Raw genomic sequence first — 22,070 nt, forward strand, 5'->3', positions numbered from 1 at the left:
GCAGTGCTAACCACTGTGCCACCGTGCCACCCGTGTTTGTAGAACATATTTCAGACTTGCAAAATAATTGAGCTCTCAATATTCAGTTAGCTCAAGGGTCTCTCTTCATGGTAAAATAATTGTACTGATGTGTCTTTTCTCACTTCCACTGGCCTGGATAGCAAAATACATGGAAATTTCCTGGGTGTGCCGACTCATATATCCATTCATGCACGTATCAGTGCAGAACTGGTACTCGTAGCTAAATTAACAGAAAACATCCGTGCCACCTTTGAATGGCACTGTTTATCCTGCACTTTCCAACAGAAGTTCAGAGGCCAAAAGGTAAGGCAGAAACACCGTGGGGTTATATAGTTTCTCTAACCAATATTTTTTTGATTACACCTTGGACAAAACTTTGAATATTTAAGTGCCAGCTGTGCCTGAGGAAGAAGAAAGGACAACTTCACTCGTTCAGACTGGGAGTGCTCCGTGGGGGTTGCCCACTGAAGGCAGGACAGACTGATCCCTTTGTGCGGGTGCCACTAAATAACTAGAATTATGCCTTTTGCCACCTGGAGGGAAGCATTTGCTAAAATGTCAAGAGAGCCTAAATAAACGGCGAGGTTAAAGATGATTCTCTGCTCCAGGCTGCAGGGCACACCTGTGGCTTTTTTTACTTTTGAGTGCTGTTTGCTAAGGTCACCCAAAGGTTAAAAATTCAGGCCGCTCTGCATCAAGTGACCTGCCTTTTCCCTTCCTACATCATTTGTCAAGTGTAACATTGAAATGCACTTAACAGGAATGTGTGTTGGATGTAAATTTCCTATAACATTATTAGAACATCGACTGTGGCTCTGCACAAGGTAAGTAAAACATGCACTGGTTTGTAAGGAAGTGACCATTACATTAAAGTAAAGCACAATATATTAACCAGCTGCCAGAACGCATGTGTATATTCCTTAAGAATTGCAGAAAGTGATGTTTTGGCCCCATTCATCATGGACGCTAACCCCATTATGGCCAGAGGGTCAGAGCTCCCATAACAGAGGTCCCCCCTGGCGATGTAGCGAGGAAGCTGAGTACAGCTCCCAGGGAGTGAGAGGAAGGTCAGGGTGGGATACTGTTTAGGAGAATCGGTGCAGATTCGAGGGGCGAAATTTTCCTGTCCCACCCACCACGGGAATCATCGCGGACGGGGCTGATCATGCATTGACCTTGGGTGGGAATTTCCAACCTTGGGCTGAGTGCGGCCAGAAAATCCCACCCAGTGGGTCATATGGCCTCTCTCTGCAGTGTAGGGATCCTATGGTTGTTGTTCTGAATATGTTTATTCCTACTGCCTTCCCCTCTGTTAGCCAATCCTCAGCCCGTGTCAACATGCTAGCCTCAATCCTCTGAGCCCCAATTTGTGTAACAAACTGATGTGTGGCACCTTCTAAAAATCCAAATATATATTACTCCCATTGATTTCTCTTTTTTAAACTGACTTTGTTACACCCTCAAAAAGCTATAACAACTTTGTCAAATACAATTTCTTTTTTCACGAAACTGTGTTGATTCTGCCTTATCATATTGTGATTTTCCCTGTTATCACGCTCTTAATGATTCTGGCCTGTGTCCCTTACTATTGATGTCAGGCTAACTAGCCTATAATTTCCTGTTTTCTCTCTGTTTCCTTTGTTGAACGGCATTGTGATTGGCTGCTGTCAGATATCTGCTCCTGGCCATATGCACAATTCATTATGGTTAGCGCTGCTACCTCACAGCACCAAGGACGCACGTTCAGTTCCAGCCTCGGGTGACTGTATGTGTGGAGTTTGCACGTTCTCCCCATGTCCGTGTGGGTTTCCTCCTGGTGTTCCGGTTTCCTCCCACAGCCTGAAGATGTGCGGGTTAGGTGGATTGGCCATGCTACATTGTCCCTCAGTGTCAGGGAGATTAGCATGGTAAATATGTGGGGTTATGGAGATAGTGCCTGGGTGGGATTGCAGGCTTAATTGGCCAGATGGCCTCTTTTGACACTGTGGGAATCTATAAACCTATGATTCTGGGATTGGGTAGCCATTGAAATACCTTGGATAAGAGATCCAATGATATCTCTCTTCGCTTGAGCACAGGAGAGATGCCAGGAGTCAAACTGGTTTCTATCTGGAACATTGTAAAGTAGTTCCAACCAAAATTCTTCCACAGAGATGACTATAACCCCATGTATAACTTAAATTAAATGGATGTGACTAAATCCTTTATCTGTTGGCAATTCTGTAAATCTATTGTATTGTATTCAGAATTGCATGAATTTAGAATTCCTTTCCAAGAAGATCCTATCAAATATGCAGAAATAATTAATATAAAACTGCTTGTGCCTCATAAGGAGACTGCCTACATTTTTATTTCTAGACAGGATGCCTGAGTCCCATTGTTCACTATTTAAGGTGCTCCTAATAAATGCTGGAAAAAATGTTGGGCTTGGAAAGTTAAATGCACCATGGAAAGACAGTTTTGGAAAAATCTGCTTTCTTCTTAAGTGATCTGCAGGGAATTTTTGATACCAATAAGGATTAGGACTTACTCCTTCCAGAGAAATGGAATAGCTCTGAGTATTTGGAGCAGTGTGAACTGAAGAGCAAACAAAGGGAAGTGAAGAAGAGTTATGAATCTAAGGTACCCGCACTTGTTGAATGGGTCAGTGATGCACCTATTTATCCCACCAGTTTCTGTCTATTTTTTTTCTCTGTCTTTGATACAACTGTATCCCATTGTGTTTGGGTCTAACATAGTAACAGATTGTAAAGCTATTAATGGAACTGGTGCCCCTGAAGCGATGCATAGCCAATTATCTCTCTCTAATGGAGAGAGGTGCCTATGGTTCTTGGTAGACTATGGCTAAATTACCTACGTGAATGGCATTTAATCAGGCAATTGAATACCAAATTCCATTTTCATTATGCAGAATTCTGAGATCGCTACCGGTGGTTTGGGAATGCATTCTTCAATTCCACTCACGTATAATTAAAGTCATTGATTTATGGTGACAGAGTAAATCAACTTTTATTTCTTTTACGTGGGATGACAGTATTTTACCAGGGTGTTTGGGACTGTATGGTGGAATTGTGTAAGTCTACAAGTTGGATTAGATACTTCAAAGGTGTTCTATGAAGCTCACCTGACCTGTAATGTTTTACGTTGAATTTGGCTAGAATGAGCGTGAGAGCTTTCACCTCAGGTGTAATTCAACTGATCCACAAGAAGCTTTTACCAAATACAAAATTTAACTAAGAATACTGTTGACGTGTATAGTAAGACAGTTAGCAAGAACTTTTAACAATTACAAGCAAGAAACACAACAAGCGCAATAATGTATAACTCTTAAGGAATATCACTAATGTGCTCCAACCAAAGCCAACATCCGATATACAAAACCCTCCAAATAAACACAATACAGCTCAGGTTAATGCTCACTTGTTACAGGAATCCAGCCTCCTGGGTTGAATGCTGAAAATCCCTTGTGAAGAAACTCAGAAGAGGTTGTAATCAAATCTGTTTCCCAAAACACAGCTTCTTTAAGGCCGGATGGCAATAAGCCTCTCCTCTCCTCCTGAGTTTGCTGCTAAACTGTTTCCAACACATTCCCCAAAACAAAACTAAAAGCCTGACCACCTGAGTGTCACAGCTTAGCTCCACCCCCAATGACATCACTGAAAATATAAGTTATATGACTTTTTGAAAGAAAAAAAACCTTTCTTAAAGACATACATGACAAAGGACAGCAATTAGTGAGTAAGTTTGCATGTTTGAATATCTATAATTATACTCTTGCCCATGTTCTCTAATGTTACAAGCCACATAAGGCAAAAATGAAATGCGATTTTTCAATGAATGCATAGTAACAGATACTATTTCTTCATGAGAGAAAATAAACTTCCTTCATTTTGAAACAGGCCTCAATCTGATAAATTGCAGGGCCACAGTTGTATTCCCCTCCGACTAATAATTCTGAAACCATTTAATGCTCATTAAAATTACATTTTCTTTCCTTTCAGCTCCCAGCCTTTATTGGCTGCCATCATTAGGGCAGGAGGTCATACCATTTCTTTTAAGCTGCTGGGACAAACTAACAGGTTTCTCCTTGTACTACTCCAGAGCAGCCACGCCCAAGATCAGGAACTCAATGATACAGAGACTTTGATCACTCAGTGCTCATCATGTCGGGCAAAGGGAAATGTGGCAAGGGGCTGGGCAAAGGCGAAGCCAAATGGCACCACAAGGTGCTCCGCGACAATAAGACCCTTGTCAGACCCCACTTGGAGTACTGTGCGCAGTTCTGGTCACCTCACTACAGGAAGGACGTGGAAGCTATTGAAAGGGTGCAGAGGAGATTTACAAGGACGTTGCCTGGATTGGGAGGCATGCCTTAAGAGGATAGGTTGAGGGAGCTGGGACTGTTCTCCCTGGAGAGACAAAGGTTGAGAAGCGACCTGATTGAGGTTTATAAGATGTTGAGAGGAATAGATAGGGTGGATTCTCAGAGGCTATTTCCCAGGGCTGAAATGGCCGCTACGAGGGGACACAGATTTAAGGTGCGGGGAAGCAAGTACAGAGGAGATGTTGGGGTAAGTTTTTCATTCAGAGGGTGGTGAGTGAATGGAATCGGCTGCCGTCGGTGGTGGTAGAGGCGAACTCACTGGGGTCTTTTAAAAGACTTCTGGATGAGTATATGGGATCTCATGGGGTTGGGAGTTATAGATACGACTATGGTGTAGTAGGTATAGAAGTGATTGGCGCAACTAGTGGGCCGAAGGGCCTGTTTGTGCTGTAGTGTTCTATGTTCTAACATCCAGAGCATCACCAAGCTGACCATCCGGTGCCTGGCTCGCTGCGGTGGCGTCAAGTGCATCTCTGACCTGATCTACGAGGAGCTCCACAGGGTGCTGAGGATGTTCCTGGAGAATGTCATCAGGGACCAGGGACTGAACACACCAAGTGCAAATTGGTGATTGCCACGGATGTGTGTACGCCCTGAAGCACTAAAGGCATATACCCGTATGGTTTCAGTGGTTGAGGACAGTTTTAAGAAAGATTGAGACTTTAGTCCATGCTGTCTCCCACTGTCTTCTATTAACAGTCATATTTCCTTGTAGTCTGCGCAAAATCTGACAGATAATCGTCAGTCACCCAAAACATTAACCGTCATAACTTTAAAACGATTCTGTTAAGCTTTACTACTAATTTGCTGCAACAGTTTTGCTCTCATTCCAAATGAACTGTGGTCCGCAAATGCTAAAAAATTCATTTGAAAATGACTGTGTCTTCTACACAACTTACTCGCACCAGAATCTCCAATATATCTCTATATTTTATTGAGATCTTATAGAAACATATAAGATTATGAAGGGAATGGATAAGATAGAAGCAGGGAAGTTGTTTCCACTGGTGGGTGAAACAAGAATGGGGGGGCACGGCCTCAAAATAAGGGGGAGCAGATTTAGGACTGAGTTGAGGAGGAACTTCTTCACACAAAGGGTTGTGAATCTGTAGAATTCCCTGCCCAGTGAAGCAGTTGAGGCTACCTCGTTAAATGTTTTTAAGGCAAGCATAGATACATTTTTGAACAGTAAAGGAATTAAGGATTATGGTGAGCGGGCGGGTAAGTGGAACTGAGTCCACGAAAAGATCAGCCATGATCTTATTGAATGGCGGAACAGGCTCGAGGGGCCAGATGGCCCACTCCTGCTCCTAGTTCTTATGTTCTTATATTCTTATGTTTGACAAACGTCTCAGATGGATTCTAATACCAGGATATTTCAGTGTCACCTGGAAAATATTAGAATTTGACACATCTACATGAAATTTGAAGGGCTAAATTTGCCTACTTCTGCTCCAAATTCCTATGAACAAAGAAATATCTGTTATCTTTTCAGTTAAAAGGGTTGCTTTGTTAATGATGCGTTCTTCTTGAACATGCGTCGATTTAATGTAAAAACATATAAATTTCATCACTGCAATGTTCACATTTCCTGTTTAGTACCTTGAAAATGTGGGTCATTAAATTACAGCCAAAATGTTATTATAAGTGCAGACAACACTGCACAATAAGGTAGAATGCTGTGCAGAGGGATCTGGGTGTCCTTGTGCAGGAATCTCAAGGAGTTGGTTTGCAGGTGCAGCAGGTAATTAAGAAGGCAAATGGAATTTTGTCCTTCATTGCTAGAGGGATGGAGTTTGAAAACAGCAAGGTTATGTTGCAGCTGTATAAGGTGGTGGTGAGACCACACCTGGAGTACTGTGTACAGTTTTGGTCTCCTTACTTGAGAAAGGATATACTAGCACTGGAGGGAGTACAGAGGAGATCCACTAGATTGATTCTGGAGTTGGGAGGGTTGGTTTCGAGGAGGGACCGTTTAAATAATAGTCCATTTTTCTGTTATTCCTACCACAATGGATGATGTAGAGAGGTGTAAAGATGGAAGTCCAAAACGTAGGGCCATGGAAACTGAAGGCACAGCCTCGCCCCCACTCTGTCTGGCAGAGTGTTAAAATCAGGGTGCTCCAGAGGCCAGAATTAGAGAGGTGCAGAGGGAGGAGATTTCAGAGATAGGGAGGAGTAAAGAAATGGATGGATTTGAAAATAAAGACAAGAATTGTAATATCGACCTGCCGCTTGGGCAGGACTCAGTGTAAATCAGCAAACACAGGGGTGATGGCTGACCCAGAATTTGTGCAAGTAAGGACAGGGATGTAAACAGCAGAATTTTAGATGAGCTCAAGTTTATGGAGCACAGAATGTGGGAGATCGGTTTGGAGATTGCTGCAATAGTCGAGTTAGAAAAAACAAAAGGCAGGGATGGGGAAGAATGAAGTTTCACAATGTTACAGAGGTGGAAGTAGGCAATGGTGCAAATATGTGATTTAATCAGATTCAACATTTATAGTAGATCGAGGACAACTCAAATCAACAAAGCCTTTATTGCCAAATAAAGAATAATACATCTACAACAAGTCCAGACTAAGTTACAATGCAACTGCTCTACTTGACTCCCTGGCTTCAACTGTGAGTCCCTCCTTGACCCTCTGGTACGCGCCCTCCTGCTGATTGACACAGCTTCCTGCCAGGGTGATCCTTTCCAATCACGTGGGACCTGGGGAAATGGACATTCCCCCCCTTAAGGGCCATGCTACGGGATGGCATGGTAGCACAGTGAGTTAGCACAGCTGCCTCATAGCTCCAGGGACCCAGGTTCAACTCTTGGTTTGGATCAGTCTGTGCGGAGTCAGCATGGATTATCTCTGGGTGCTTCGGTTTCCTCCCACAGTCTGAAAGATGTGCTGGTTAGGTGCATTGGCCATGTTAAATTCTCCCTCAATTTACCCGCTAGAGTGTAGCGACTAAGGGATTTTCACAGTGACTTCATTGCAGTAAGCCTACTTGTGACACTAAAAAAAATTTTTAAAAACATCGACATCAAGGGGTTGGATTTTACCGGGGAGAGGAGGTGCATTATGCTCACCCCTCCCTCCAGCAGAAGCAGCAAAGTTGCTTCCAAAACAATCAGCTTTAATAAAGACCTTCCCAATAGTATTAACCTGCTCCCGGCAGCCTAAACTCCTTAATGGTCAAACTCCCACCTCTCAATGAGAGAAAGCTCTGCCCTTCGGAGCTGTCAGCCAGTCTGATTGGCTGGCAGTTCCAGCAGCACCAAGAACTCAGCAGTGGGTGCTACTGGGATGGTTAAAGAGGCCGAGGGAGATCGGAGCCAGCTAAATCCTGGGCTCTGAGGGTGAGGGAGGTTGGGCATTCCAGCGGAAGAAGGAGAATTGGTTGGGGTGGTCGGGACTTGGAGGCCTGGCTGAAGACACAAATTGTTGAGTGATGGGGAAGGGTGCTGTTCTCCAAATGGTCATGGGTCATCCCTGCCTGAATAATGTGCTCCATTCCCTTCTTCCCTGCCTTTTCATCCAAGTTGTTAAGAAAACAGCTTTTGCCACCATCTGCTGCCTGCCACTGTGCAGCATATTATGCTGCGGGGGCAGATTGAGGGGCTTCAGTGAACAATACTTGATCAACTAAGGCCCTCAGTAGGCCTAAGGATGGAAAGATTAATGGCCATTTTGCACAGCCCAGGTATTATGGCAACCTGGTCTGGGCTGGGCAGGAAGGCAGTGGGTTAAGTTATCTGATATTTTCACATGCCCTCACCCCTGCCCCAAACAGGCCCAGCTGGTTTGTGGGGCATAAAATTCAGTTCAGGGTTTTGAACATTCTGGTTCTGCCTCTTATTAAGAGGGATGGAGCTGGGGGCTCAGAAATAGAGTTTGCCACAAAGACGATGGCTTTGGTCTTCCCAGCACAAATCGGAAAAGTTTCTTGTTTGGTCCGGAGTGGTCTAATAATTTAGAAGCTGGAGAAATTGAACAAGGTGCCATCAGCAAAGGTGTGGAAACTGATGCCAAGGGACAGCCTGGTAGCTACACAGAGGCTGGAGGGCAGCAAAGCTTGTTGTAAATGAACATGGACTGAGATTTTATGAGAAATGGTGCATATTGCAAGCAACACTTGGTCTTGAGGAACCACATAGTCTCACAACACCAGGTTAAAATCCTGATGAAGGAGCAGCGCCCTGAAAGCTCATGATTCCAAATAACCCTGCTGGACTTTAATCTGATGTTGTGAGACTTCTTACTGTGCCCACCCCAGTCAATGCTGGCATCTCCACATTGAGGAGTCAACTATCCCTATCATAAGGTGTAATTACACCGGACATACTCTCTTCCATCATGAAAAGGTACAAAAATCTGAAAACACATATCAACCAACTCAGAAAGAGCTTCTTCCCTTCTGCCATCAGACTTTTGAATGGTACTTTCGTATATTAAGTTGATCTTTCTCTTCACCCAATCTGTAACTGCAACACAAATTCTTTACCCTAGTGTTTCCTTCTCCCCTGTGTGCTGTATGAACGATATGCTTTGTCTATATTGCACGCAAGAAACAATACTTTTCACTGTATCCCAATACATGCGACAATAATAAATCAAATCAGAACCAAATCATTGTGAAGCTGAACTCGTAGTAATTCCACAATCTCCTGTTAAATGTTCAGTCACTGTCTCCTGATAATGCAGGTGCCTGCTCCCATTAAATGGTATAAATACTGGCAGCAGCGATATGTTATTAGGACTCAGTGAAGCTGGTGACAGGCCAGAATGATCTTCCCCAGCAGTTTACATCAGGGATGTTTTCATGTGACCCAGACATTGGGCGTCAGTGCTACGGATACCAGTCTGATGACCGATCGCAGCTTTCAATCGCAGCACTCGGGACCGCACCAAACAGCATGACACCAAGTTTCCGGTATTAAGGAATTTACCAAATAATTTTTGACCAGCGATGGGACTGAAGCTGTAAACAAAAACCTCTGATAAACGAGTTTGAGGCCACGACAAACCAAATCTCTGGCTCGCCAGCGCATTCTAGGGTATTATCTGAACCTGGAGATTGTGGCAGTTTTGTAACCTATTTCCAGGTAGCTATTATTTCTGGATTTTAATGAGATTGATTGGAAAACAGCTTTGCGTGTATAAGGGATAAGTAACAGACAGATGGCCAAGCTGTTGGATTTATCAACTAATTAAAACTGGCTTTATAAAAAGTGAGACTGGAATAACTCTTCAGTCTGACCTTTATTTGACCTTAATTAGCAATACAGTTGTGCAGCAACTAAAAGATTACACTTTCGTTATTGGTAGGAGAAATATGGTTTATACAAGATTTTTTTTAAGAAGAGGCTAATTAAAATTATCTTGAATGCCTTTGTACCAGGAAGACAAACTTTGCCAGTCATTCATGTGCTTGACATTGTTGTCGTTAAATGCCCAAAACCTAGAATAAGAATTCATTAGTTAATGGTATACGAGCATGTTTTATTTTAAAATAGTGATTGCGCTGCATGCGATATGATTGACTCTCAGTGTGGTTCACTCTCAACCGCCCTCATTAGAGATGGGCAATAAATGCTGACCTTGTCAGCAATGCCCATTTCCCATGAATGAATTAAAAAAGTTCACAGTTTTATTTTGTAGGCAAGTTGCTACAAGCAAGGCAATGCTCACTTTGCCCCTTTTCTTCTGTCATCGCGCATACAAGTCTTAGCACATTTGCTCAGTAAACCGTAGTGGTAAATTTTAATATCAGAAGATGAAGTGATGTGTGCTGAAATAAGCAAAATACTGCAGATGCTGGAACCTAAAATAAACGGGGAATGCCAGAAAAACTCAGCAGGTCTGGCAGCATCTGTAGGCATGATGTGGAGATCCTGATGTTGGACTGGAGTGGGCACAGTAAGAAGTCTCACAACAGGAGGTTAAAGTCCAACAGGTTTATTTGGTAGCACAAGCCACATGCTTTCGGAGCGCTGCTCCTTCGTCAGGTGAGTGGGAATTGTGTTCACAAACAGGGCACATAAAGACACAAACTCAATTTACAAGATAATGGCTGGAATGCGAGTCTTTACAGGTAATCAAGTCTTAAAGGTACAGACAATGTGAGTGGAGATAGGATTAAGCACAGGTTAAAGAGATGTATATGGCCCCCAGCCAGGACAGTTAGTGAGATTTTACAAGCTCAGACAAGTCATGGAGGTTACAGATAGTGTGACGTAACCCCTAAGACTTGTCTGGGCTTGTAAAATCTCACTAACTGTCCTGGCTGGACTTTAACTGTTGTTGTGAGACTTCTTACTGAGCATCTGTAGGGAGAGAGAATGGAGTTAACATTTCAAATCCTTTTGCCTCTGTCAGAACTGAGAGAGGGAACATCTGTTAGATATCTGGCTTTTTTTTTCTATCCCAATGACTTTCAATTCCACGTTAGCCCCCTTTTTCATATTCCACCCCCCTCCCCACCCCCGCCTCACCCTCGGCGTGTGTTCATCTGTCTCTTGTTCTTAAGATTGCTACACCTTTGTTGGAATCTCTTCCAACTACAGTAGGGTCCCTAACAGATTTCCCTCCTCTCTTAGTTCTTACAAAGAGCCAGATAGATTGGAGACATTAACTGGGTTCTCTGTACTTATAGACGCTGCCTGTCCTGTTGAGTTTTTCCAGCCTTCCCTGCTTAATGTACAGTAAACACTGCACTGCTTTGCAGTTGCATTATTTCATATTAAAATGATCATAGGTAACCCAGGAGATTGGAAATGTTCCACGTGGGCAAGTTAAATTTCCAGAAGTGAGATTCTTGATTGGAATTAGAATAAAAACACCCATTAGTTCCCTTCAAAAGGCAGCATTTTATTAGCATGTCCATTTGCTTGTAGATATTGCAACTTGAATGAAATTTTTCTTTAGACTATTTGCCTTAATGTAGAAAGAGGGCTGACCCATTGGGATGTAGCTCTGCGTAGGGCGGCATGGTGGCACAGTGATTAGCACTGCTGCTTCACAGTGCTAGGGACCCAGGTTCAACTCCAATGTTGGGCCACTGTCTGTGTGCAGTTTGCACATTCTCCCCTTGTCTGCGTGGATTTCCTCCGGGTGCTCCGCCTTTCTCCCACAGTCCAAAGATGTGTGGGTTAGGTTAATTGGCTATGCTGAATTGTCCCTTAGTGTCGGGGGATTAGCGGGGTAAATATTAGAGGTTATAGGAATAAGGCTGGGGCGGGATTGTGGTTGGTGCAGACTCGATGGGCCGAAAGGCCTCCTTCTGCACTGTAGGGATTCAATGAAATCCTATAATAATTATTTTAAAAATCTACATTGGCTCGACTACAGTTCTCTGCGTATTTAGCATCATCGCATGGTAGATTATACTCCTCAAAATCACATCAAGGATATTTATACTTTCCGGCAGTTCTGGTCACCATGTTAAAGGACATAAGGACACAGGAGAGGAAGCAATGAAAATTTGCAAGCTCGATACAAGAAATGCTTGTGTATATATACCAGGAAAGGATTGACAGCTTGGGCCTCCTGAGAAACAATGACCGAAAGATGAACCAATAGTGGTCTTTAAAATGATGGCAGCTTTTGATTGAGTGGCTGCAGAGAGAATGTTTCCTCTAATATAAAATAAAAAGCTGCAAAACTTGAACATGTTCATTTTGTTTGCATAGAATGGATTCCTGTTTATGGATATGTGTCACTTCCAGCAGGTGTAATTGAGCTATGTTAAAAAGGAATATATTCCCAGACTTTTGGGAATTAACCGGGAATTTGAGGAGCCTATAGATCCCCATTGTTTTCTCCATGACAACAGCTCAGCCAATTAGAAGTTTTTTTCATTCCTTTCATGGGACCTGACACTGGTCGGCCAGTATTTATTGCCCATCTCTTTCACCCAAGGGCAGTTAAGAGTTAACCACGTTGCTGTGGGTCTGGAGTTACGTGTAGGCCAGACCAGGTAAGGACGGTCGATTTCCTTTCCCAGAGGACATTAATGAATCAGCAGGGTTTTCCTGACAATCGACAATGGCTTCGTGATCATCAGTAGATTTTTAATTCCAGGTTTTTTTATTGAATTCAAATTCCACCATCTGCTGTGGCAGGATTTGAACCCACATCCCCAGAACATTAACTGAGTTTCTGGATGAATAGTCTGGTGATAATATCACTACACCATCGAATTACTAACCCCCAACACCCTTTTTTCTTGTAGCATAAAATGTCGCAATCATTTGAAATTTGTTACTCTTGTGTTTGTCTGGACAAGTGCAGGACCCACATGCTTTGATAACATGTCTCTATCAGCAGTGTATAAGTTCTGTGCTACCAAGCAGTTTGTTTTGTCAACGCGTTAGATTTTGCTCGTTTTGACATCAGTCTTCTTTACAAGTTAACTGAATGATTATTTATTCCTCATTATATGCCTTGGCGTTTCTTTAATTGCAATAATCACCTTCCTGTCCTTGCCTACCACAGTTCTGTATCTCACCGCTCCACTGAATGAAAGGTCACCACACTCAGTGCAGCCTTAAATGACTTGAGACACTGAGCGAAGAGTGGGAACAGCAATTGCAGCCTTGCAATGCTTCTTAATTTGCATGCCTTTGTTGAAATATTGATTTAAGGGATGGATTCATGGAATCAGCAACATAAACAGCCACTAGGATCAAGGAGGAAGCTAGGTGGTAAGACCTTGACCTTGATATCTTTTGAAGGAGGGTATGACTCTAGGGTTTGAGAAGGAAGACACTTCAACGCCAGGTAGTATTTATGTGCCTTTTGTCTTTGCTCACAGCACAGCATTTCATTTCTGTTTAAGCTGGTTTTTTAAAAAAATCATTGTTTTTCATCCAGGGACAGTGCAGACCCTACATTGGCAATGGTAATGCCCAAAATAGCCATCAGCCAAATGCTCCTGTGAGTGTCTCCATTATTTCAATTCAGATCAGCATTCCTTTTCATTCCTGGATGGTCTTGTGGAACTGTCAATCATTCAAACAACTCCATACTCACTGAATGTTGGCTCTGTGAGATCTTATAGCGAGTGCCCAGGGGAGAGGAAGCAAAACCTTCCACAAATTAATGAAGCATTTTATAAGCCACCACATCCCATAATTGCCTTCTTTTAATTAAAAGTTTTTTCTCCCAAAGAAAAAGAATGTTGCGTTTCAAAAGCAATTTAATATGAAAAATCTCTGCATTCAGCACACTGCCTGCAAATTATTCAAGAGTTCCCATCTGGCAAGTTCGCAGACTAGCCCCCTTATGGAAATACTATTATAGTTCACCCTTTTTTTGTACTTATTATGTAGTACAGTCTTATTCATGAGGACACAGTGAGATAGTGTACCACAGATGATAATACGTCAACAGCCCACTTAATTCACATCTCTCCTGATTATATTGTCACAAAGTGAGTAAAAAGAGAGCAATGTGACTTGGATGTCACCTTGCTATTGCCCACTTTATAATGTTACACAAAGTCAAGATTGTTTTCAAGTTTTATTTATTAGTGTCGCAAGCAGGCTGACATTAAAGCTGCGTTGAAGGTACTGTGAAAATCTCCTAGTCACCACACTCCGGCGCCGGCTCGAGTACACTAAAGGAAAATTTAGCACGGCCAATGCACCCTAACCAGCACGTCTTTTGGACTGTTGTGGGAGGAAACCGGAGCAGCCAGAGGATACCCACGCAGATATGGGGAGAACGTGCAGGCTCCGCATAGACAGTGCCCCAAGCTAGGAATTGAACCCAGGTCCCTGGCACTGTGAGGCAGCCGTGCTAACCACTGTGCCACCGTGCCGTCAAGATTGTTCACGTGTTCTGATGCACCACCTTCAATTCGATTTACCAGAAACAAAAAACAGTTTGGTTTTTTTTGGAAAGTGAAAATGGAGTACCGCTTTACAGTTCAGTAAGATGTCACGCACACATCTTTGCCCAGCAGGATTGTCAGGGTTGAGCTTGCGATCCTAGTTCCTTCGACCGGAGCCAGTTTCGGGGGTGGTGGGGGGGTGGGTGTGGGGGGGTTGTGGGGGGGGAGGGTGGGGGCAGAGCAGCGACTTCGACAGGGTGCCACGATCCCTGCTGGAGAAAAAATATACAAGAGTATCTTTATTTCAATAGAAGCTAAGTCACAGTGTTTGCTGACCAGGCGATTGTGATTGAGAATTTTTTAAATAGAACATCCTTGTTTTGAAATAGAACATCCTTGTTTGTGAATAAAGCAGCTTTAACCTCAAACCACAATGGTGCAGCTGTGGAGTTTATTCAGAATTTAATTGGTACAATAGAGCTCTTGCTTTTCCTGGATATAATTACTCTACCTTCCCCATCTCCTGGTGGGCTGATGTATTTTACGTAGTATTTCTGTAATTAACAATACAAGTCAAAGACATTTTTAATTGTTTAGTGTCAGCCTTGAATGTATAGATTGCAGCTAGACTGATTCTGCTAGCTGTCTCAAACATTCTGAAGGCCAATAGCACTGCACGTTTTGCTCTACAAAGCTGCTCCAGCTTCAGGTTAATCCCGACTGTGTAGTGTCAGATTTCGGCAATTAGCGCAAGCTCTCCAGAGCACAGTTTGTGTAATGTCCCAGGACACATCACGTGGCAGAACTCTGCATGCCAAGCATTGAAGTGACTGGCCCAAAGCAGAGTTAGAGAGAGAGATTTTGAGTTGGCTCTTCCAAGGTGGAGAAGTAAGAAAAAAAAGCATTTAGGGAAAGAGTTGCTGAAAATAGTCTCCCGAGATCAGCGCAGGTTGTGCCATCAGTGGCAGAGCAGAAGGGAGAGTAATCAACAGGAGGCCAGAGCCGGAAGCCTGAGGAAGTGGGCTGAAACATCCTCGAGGAGATAATCTCAGTGCAGGGCAAAGTTTAGAATGTTCCCACACAGCTGATTGGATAGCCTGGGCGAACTTTGTAAACTTCACTTCTTGTCACAATGGAGAGCTAAGTTGGTCTTTTTTGTTAACACTGAAAGTCACCCAGCATTTAAATACAGTTAGATAATTAGATTCAATGAGGTTTACAGCACGGAAACAGGCCCTTCAACCCAACTTGTCCATGCCGCCCATTTATTTTTAAACCCCTAAGCTAATACCAATTGCCTGCATTTGGCCCGTATCTCTCTATACCTGTCGTACCCATGTAACTATCTAAATGCTTTTTAAAAGACAAAATTGTACCCAATTGTACCCAAAATTGTACATACACAAATCTTCGGCCAGAAGCTGACATGAAGCTTGCAAACAGACGCCAGTCTCAAATTGTAATACCTTTACCAGGGGCAGCACGGTGACACAGTGATTGGCACTGCTGCCTCACAGAACCAGAGATGCGGGTTCGATTCCCGGCTTGGGTCACTGTCTGCGTGGAGTTTGCACATTCTCCCCGTGTCTGCGTGGGTTTCCTCCGGGTGCTCCAGTTTCCTCCCACAGTTCGAAAGACGTGCTGGTTACGTACATTGACCTGAACAGGCACAAGACTGTGACGATTAGGGGAATTTCACAGTAACTTCACTGCAGTGTTAATGTAAGCCTTACTTGTGATTAATAAATAAACTTAAATGCGATAGCACCATTAAACAGTGTTGGTTTTTGAGTAGGCCAGTATTAGGTTCAATCTTTGGTAGCAAGAGTGTTTTGAATTCTGGTTGGTGGCTTTTGCACCCAGAGTTCAAAATGTCAATGTATTTGAGATGGAGTTTGTGGGTGCTGGCCCAAAATTAGGTAATTTTCTAAAATTGCAACAAGTTTGAAAGATTGAAATCAATAGAACAATTGTTGAAAGATTGACTAAGTTATATTTACAACTGTTCAGCTTCAATTTATCATCAGAAAAATTTGACAACAAGAGATACAACAGATAAAACCATAACATTTCCATTTGCTCAATTTTATCTTGACAATTTACCACCCTCTACTCAGGTTGTGCCAGTGTCAAAACAATTGATGTTTAGGTCAGAGACAGATTGACTGTCCTTTCACAAAGAACACAATATGGCCATAATTAATATTCCCACAGCAGTGTCCTCCAGAAGCTGTATATCTTATCTCAACTCACAGACCTTGGGAGATGAGCCTTTGTTTAAAACTCAAAGCACGAACACTGCCTTCATTAAGTAAGGCAAGAAATAGTTGTACAGTCAAGCTCAGACTACACATTACTACCACAGGGAAATGAGCCAACTGTGGCGTCATCAGACTTCAATCCAATTTTTCCAATAAGTGAACCAATGACTGTGTGGATGTTTTATCAAGTAAATGTCGATATTATTAGAACATAGGCACTGTACATTTTGGAAATTAATCTGCTCTGGTCTGTTGGTGCTGCTTAGCTGAACAAAGCCAAGGTCCTCATTACTGGAAGTTCATTAGCAAAGTGAAGATTTACAGGAAAAAATAGCTGCTAATTTGGATAAATTCCCAAACATAATATCAAGGTATGTGCTTTTAATTGGTCTGATCAGCATTACGCTAATTCCATCTTTAGCAGCAAATAAGCCACAGTCTCATCTTAAGCTTGTAATACGATTTAAGGACAAGTCTAATTCCCTTAAAGGGTTAACATCACCCAAAACTATTTAAATAGGACAACTGTGCAGCTCATATTGTGCACCCAGAATATAACCAAGGAGAATTTATGAAAATTGTATTGTTAATCAGGCATGCTTCAATGCACTGCCTAAATTTGAATATATCAAATATATTCTTCTGTATATTTCAGTAATGACTAATGTAAATGAAAAACTCAAATAATTGAATTGCTTTGATTTTCTTGACAAAAATTACAATATACTAGAATCATAGAATTCCTACACTGTGGAAGAAGGCCATTCAGCCCATCGAGCCTGCGCCAACAACAATCCCACCCAAGCCTCATCCCCGTAACCCCACATATTTACCCTGCTAATCCCTCTTGACACTAAGGGTCAATTTATCACAGCCAATCAACCCTAACCCACACATCTTTGGACTGTGGTAGGAAATCGGGGCACCCGGAGGAAACCCATGCAGAGATGGGGAGAACATGCAAACCCCACACAGATAGCCACCCGAGGTTGGAATCGAACCCGGGTCTCTGGTTCTAGGAGGCAGCAGTGCTAACCACTGTGCCACCGTGTTGCCCTGGTTTCAACAGTGTAACTTAATTTTACAACTTTGGAGTTTAGCAGTAAGGCAGCTTCCCCTGGTCTTTCCTGAGTTAACCTGTCAGGAAAGTAAATTGAAGATACTCCCAGCAGGGAATTCTGACCTAGTTGAAACTAGTAATTATGAATGTGGAAGGTAATTTCTGTTCACTTTGGCTTTGTTTTTCACAATTACTGCTCACCTCACGACCCAGATTGCTCTGAGGAATTGGACTTCATTGAAATGTTGGGGGGAATTTGCCCATCCAGCCCACCACAGGGGGCGGGGTTGGGGGGGGTGGGAGGCATGCAAAGGTCCATTCATCTTGGGCGGGATTTTCCAGTTCTGGAGTGAGCGTGGCAGGAAAATCCCGTCCGTTAATTCACTTCCCCTCCCTGCTGATACTGTCTGACCAGCCCAGTATTTCTAGCATTTTGTGCTTTCATTTCCAAAACTACTCTTTGTAATGAATTTAATCAGGCCATTGAAGTCAGCCTATTGGAGTACAAACTCCCTGATTATGGGGCCAATTGATGGGCCAATCAGGGAGACTTTACTTTGTATTTAACCGGGAGTGTCAGTTCCTCTGGCACTCCCAAGGGTGGACTGCTGACTGACGACACTGTCTATGCTCCCACTGGAACTGTAAATGAAGGGTTTCTGGTGAAGAGATTTTTGTGAACTTACTACACTCTTCCTGCTTCACCAATCCAGCCACCACCTCTCAGTGCACTGATAATTTTTACAACTCTTTGTACTGTTTCCTAGTCCCTTTTTAATCAGGGCTTCAAAACTGGGAAGGTTCTACCTCCTTCAGTACTCCCTTCCTCTTACAATCTTCAAGCTTTTAAAACTCATGGTGTTGCCTATTCACCATTACTATCTGCTCAGTTTCATACTCATTGTTTGTTAACAGCCTTTAAAATGCCTCCATAATGGGTCTTCACTTGTTGTTTCTGTTATCTAAATATGTGTTATTTATATTCATAAGCATATGTACTGGTGCTACAGTATTCAAAGTCAAGAGAGTATTATTTATTTAAGCACCTTTTTAAGATATCACTGGATTTTATTTTAGTTCATTATTCACAGTACACTAAGAGCACAATGGCAAAGTAAAACAGTTGCATTTCAAAACAGGCGTGATTGGGCAGCACGGTGGCACAGTGGTCAGCACTGTTGCCTCATAGCGCTACTCACACTCACCTACCCACACACTCACACTCACCTACCCACACACACACACTCAGACACACACACACTCACACACACACACTCACTCACACGCACTCACACACCCACACACACTCACACACACTCACACACCCACACACGCACACACTCACACTCACACTCACCTACCCACACACACACACACCCACTCACACTCACCTACCCACACACTCACACTCACACTCACCTACCCACACACACACACACCCACTCACACTCACCTACCCACACACACACACCCACTCACACTCACCTACCCACACACACACTCACACTCACCTACCCACACACACACACACCCACTCACACTCACCTACCCACACTCACACACACACACACTCACACACTCATACACTCACACTCACCTACCCACACACACACACTCACACACTCACACTCACCTACCCACACACACACACACTCACACTCACCTACCCACACACACACACACTCCAGGTTCGATTCTCAGCTTGGGTCACTGCCTGTGTGGAGACTGCACGTTCTCCCTGTGTCTGCGTGGGTTTTCTTCGGGTGCTCCGGTTTCCTCCCACATCCATGCTAAATTCTCCCTCAATGTACTCGAACAGACACCGAGAGTGTGGCGATTGGGGGATTTTGACGATAACTTCATTGCAGTGTTAATGTGAGCCTACTTGTAACACTAATAAATAAACTTTAAAACTTAAACTTTGATCTTTAATTATTGTAATTCAGATCTCCCACTTAGAGGATTACTCAATATCAGTTATAAAATTGGCAGTTTAAGACTTACTCCAAATGTTTGTGACACTTTGGTTGCAGCATTTGAAAAGTGCAATGTGAAGATAAACCACTGCAATTTAATATTGGAATTCATGTTACAACGGAGACTGAAGGTGAATTTCTTTCAGTTTTCTTCTTTACATCTTTTTGTTAATTGAATCTTTAAGCATTTCTTCCTTGCTTGTTCCCACTCTTTCTACATGTTTATCCCAATCCTTTTTCAGTTGTGTTCTTCAGGTTATTTTCTGTATCTTATGCTCTGGCTATTTTTCTTTTTACTGCCTCTCTCCAATGTGCACGAATTTTAAGATGGCCAAATAGCTCTGGGAAGGTGGAGCATCAGAAAAGCTGGGGTCGGTGGTTAATCTGGATCAGCTATCCTGTTTCTGCTTCCCAGGACCAGCTACCACAGTCTCCTCATCTACTAATCATTTGTAAGGCAATGGTTGACAGTTTCTCATTCATTTTCATTGGCTAAGAGATGATCTAAAACAGATCAAGCTGTGGAGATGCCAGCGTTGGACTGGAGTGGGCACAGTAAGTAGTCTCACAACACCAGGTTAAAGTGCAACAGGTTTATTTGGTGGCATGAGCTTTTGGAGCACTGCCCCTTCATCAGGTGAGTGGCAAATTACTGCAATCTGAAACAAAACAGGAAAATGCTAGAGAAACTCAGCAGGTCTGACAGCATCTGTGGAGAGAGAGTAGAGCCAACATTTTGAGTCAGGATGACCCTTCGTCAGAGCTCCAGTTTCTTCAGCTCGGACTGAATTTCCACCCAAAACTCCCGGAGAGAATTCCAAAAAAAAACACTCAGTCTTTGCTCAGCCAATCACAGGTTGATTTCCCTGGTGCTAGCTGCTGATAGGCTGCCTACCATCAACTAATGAAACCAGAAGAGACAATGCTGGAAAATCCCAGCAGGTCTGACAGCTTCTGGAAGGAGAGAAAAGAGCCGACGTTCCGAGTCCGGATAACCCTTTGTCAAAGCTGAGTGAAACCAGCCTGTGATTGGATGAGTGGATAGTCGTCAGTTGTCATACACCCAATCTCACTCACACCCACTCACCCACTCACACTCCCCACCCACACACACCCACTCACACTCACCCACACACACACGCACCCACTCACACTCACCCACACACACTCACTCACACACTCACACTCCCCACCCACACACACCCACACACACTCACACTCACCTACCCACACTCACCCACTCACACTCACCCACACACACTCACTCACACACTCACACTCCCCACCCACACACCCACACTCACCCACACACACAAACCCACACACACCCACTCACCTACACACACACACACACACTCACACTCACCCACACACACACTCACACTCACCTACCCACACACACTCACTCACCTACCCACACACACTCACTCACCTACCCACACACACTCACTCACCTACCCACACACACACACCCACTCACCTGCCTACATACACTGACCCTCTCTCCTGTGGATTTCTATTACTCACCGTTGTTTAACTGAACAGTTTATTGCTATGATTTAACCGGACTCTGGCTCGGCAGTTGTTCCTTTCCTTAAAACATCAACTTTTTCTTTTGACATTCAGTTCGCTGTTGGGCCAAATGTTATCGAACCAAAATTGCTCATCAGCCCCAGGAGCCAGGAAAATATGCAAATGTGATGCCCCCACCCCTCCAGATCAAAAAGGCTACACAAGCCTGATGTAGGGCAGCGTGGTGACACAGTGGCTAACACTGCTGCCTCACAGTGTCAGGGACATACACGCAATGGGTCGTACTTGGGCTGCTCTTGGATGTTCGAGATTGGCCTAGTGCTTCATGTCGTTACTGTGTGCCTAAACTGGACCAGATACTGGGCAAGACGACAGCTCAGTGACTATCACTGATTGCTGTGCAGACACGTGGATTTGGGCCGGTGTCTGTGGGAGTTTGCGCATTCTCCCCATGCTTGCGTGGGTTTTCTCCGGGTGCTCCGGTTTCCTCCCACACCCCAAAGATTTGCTGTTAGGCTGATTGGAGGTAATAAATTGGCCCTAAATTAGTTTCCCTCAATGTGGAATGCCATAATCATAGATAAGGGTCATGGGTGGAGGGGGGACTGGTAATATTAAAATGGCGGCACGGGCTCGTTGGGCCGAAGGGCCTGTTTCCCGGGCTGTTTTTGTTCTTTGTTCTTTGACCCGGGTTCAATTCCCACCTCGGGTCACTGTCCGTGTGGAATTTGCACATTCTCCCCGTGTCTGCGAGGGCTTCCCCTGGGTGCTCCAGTTCCTCCCACAGTCCAAAGATGTGCAGGTTAGGTTGATTGGTCGTGCTAAATTACCCATGGTGTCAGGAGATTAGCGGGATAAATATGTGGGGTGATGGGAATAGGGCCTGGGTCACTGCAGACCTGATGGGCTGAATGGCCTCTTTCTGCATTGTAGGGATTCTATTCTAAAATCTGATCTAAAAGTCATGCTTTATTAGTAATTCCAGATAAACCTGTTGAACTTTAACC

The 22,070-nt window shown here is 43.6% G+C and overlaps 1 protein-coding gene across 1 annotated transcript in view; it reads left to right on the forward strand.

The window, feature by feature from the left end:
* The window catches only part of sema6d (semaphorin 6D), a 322,868-nt gene that overhangs the window by 143,699 nt on the left and 157,099 nt on the right, over positions 1 to 22,070 (forward strand). The window lies entirely within an intron of this gene.

Source organism: Carcharhinus amblyrhynchos, chromosome 28, assembly GCF_965287045.1.
Source record: "Carcharhinus amblyrhynchos chromosome 28, sCarAmb.v2.hapA, whole genome shotgun sequence".
In the NCBI taxonomy this organism is placed as follows: domain Eukaryota; kingdom Metazoa; phylum Chordata; class Chondrichthyes; order Carcharhiniformes; family Carcharhinidae; genus Carcharhinus; species Carcharhinus amblyrhynchos.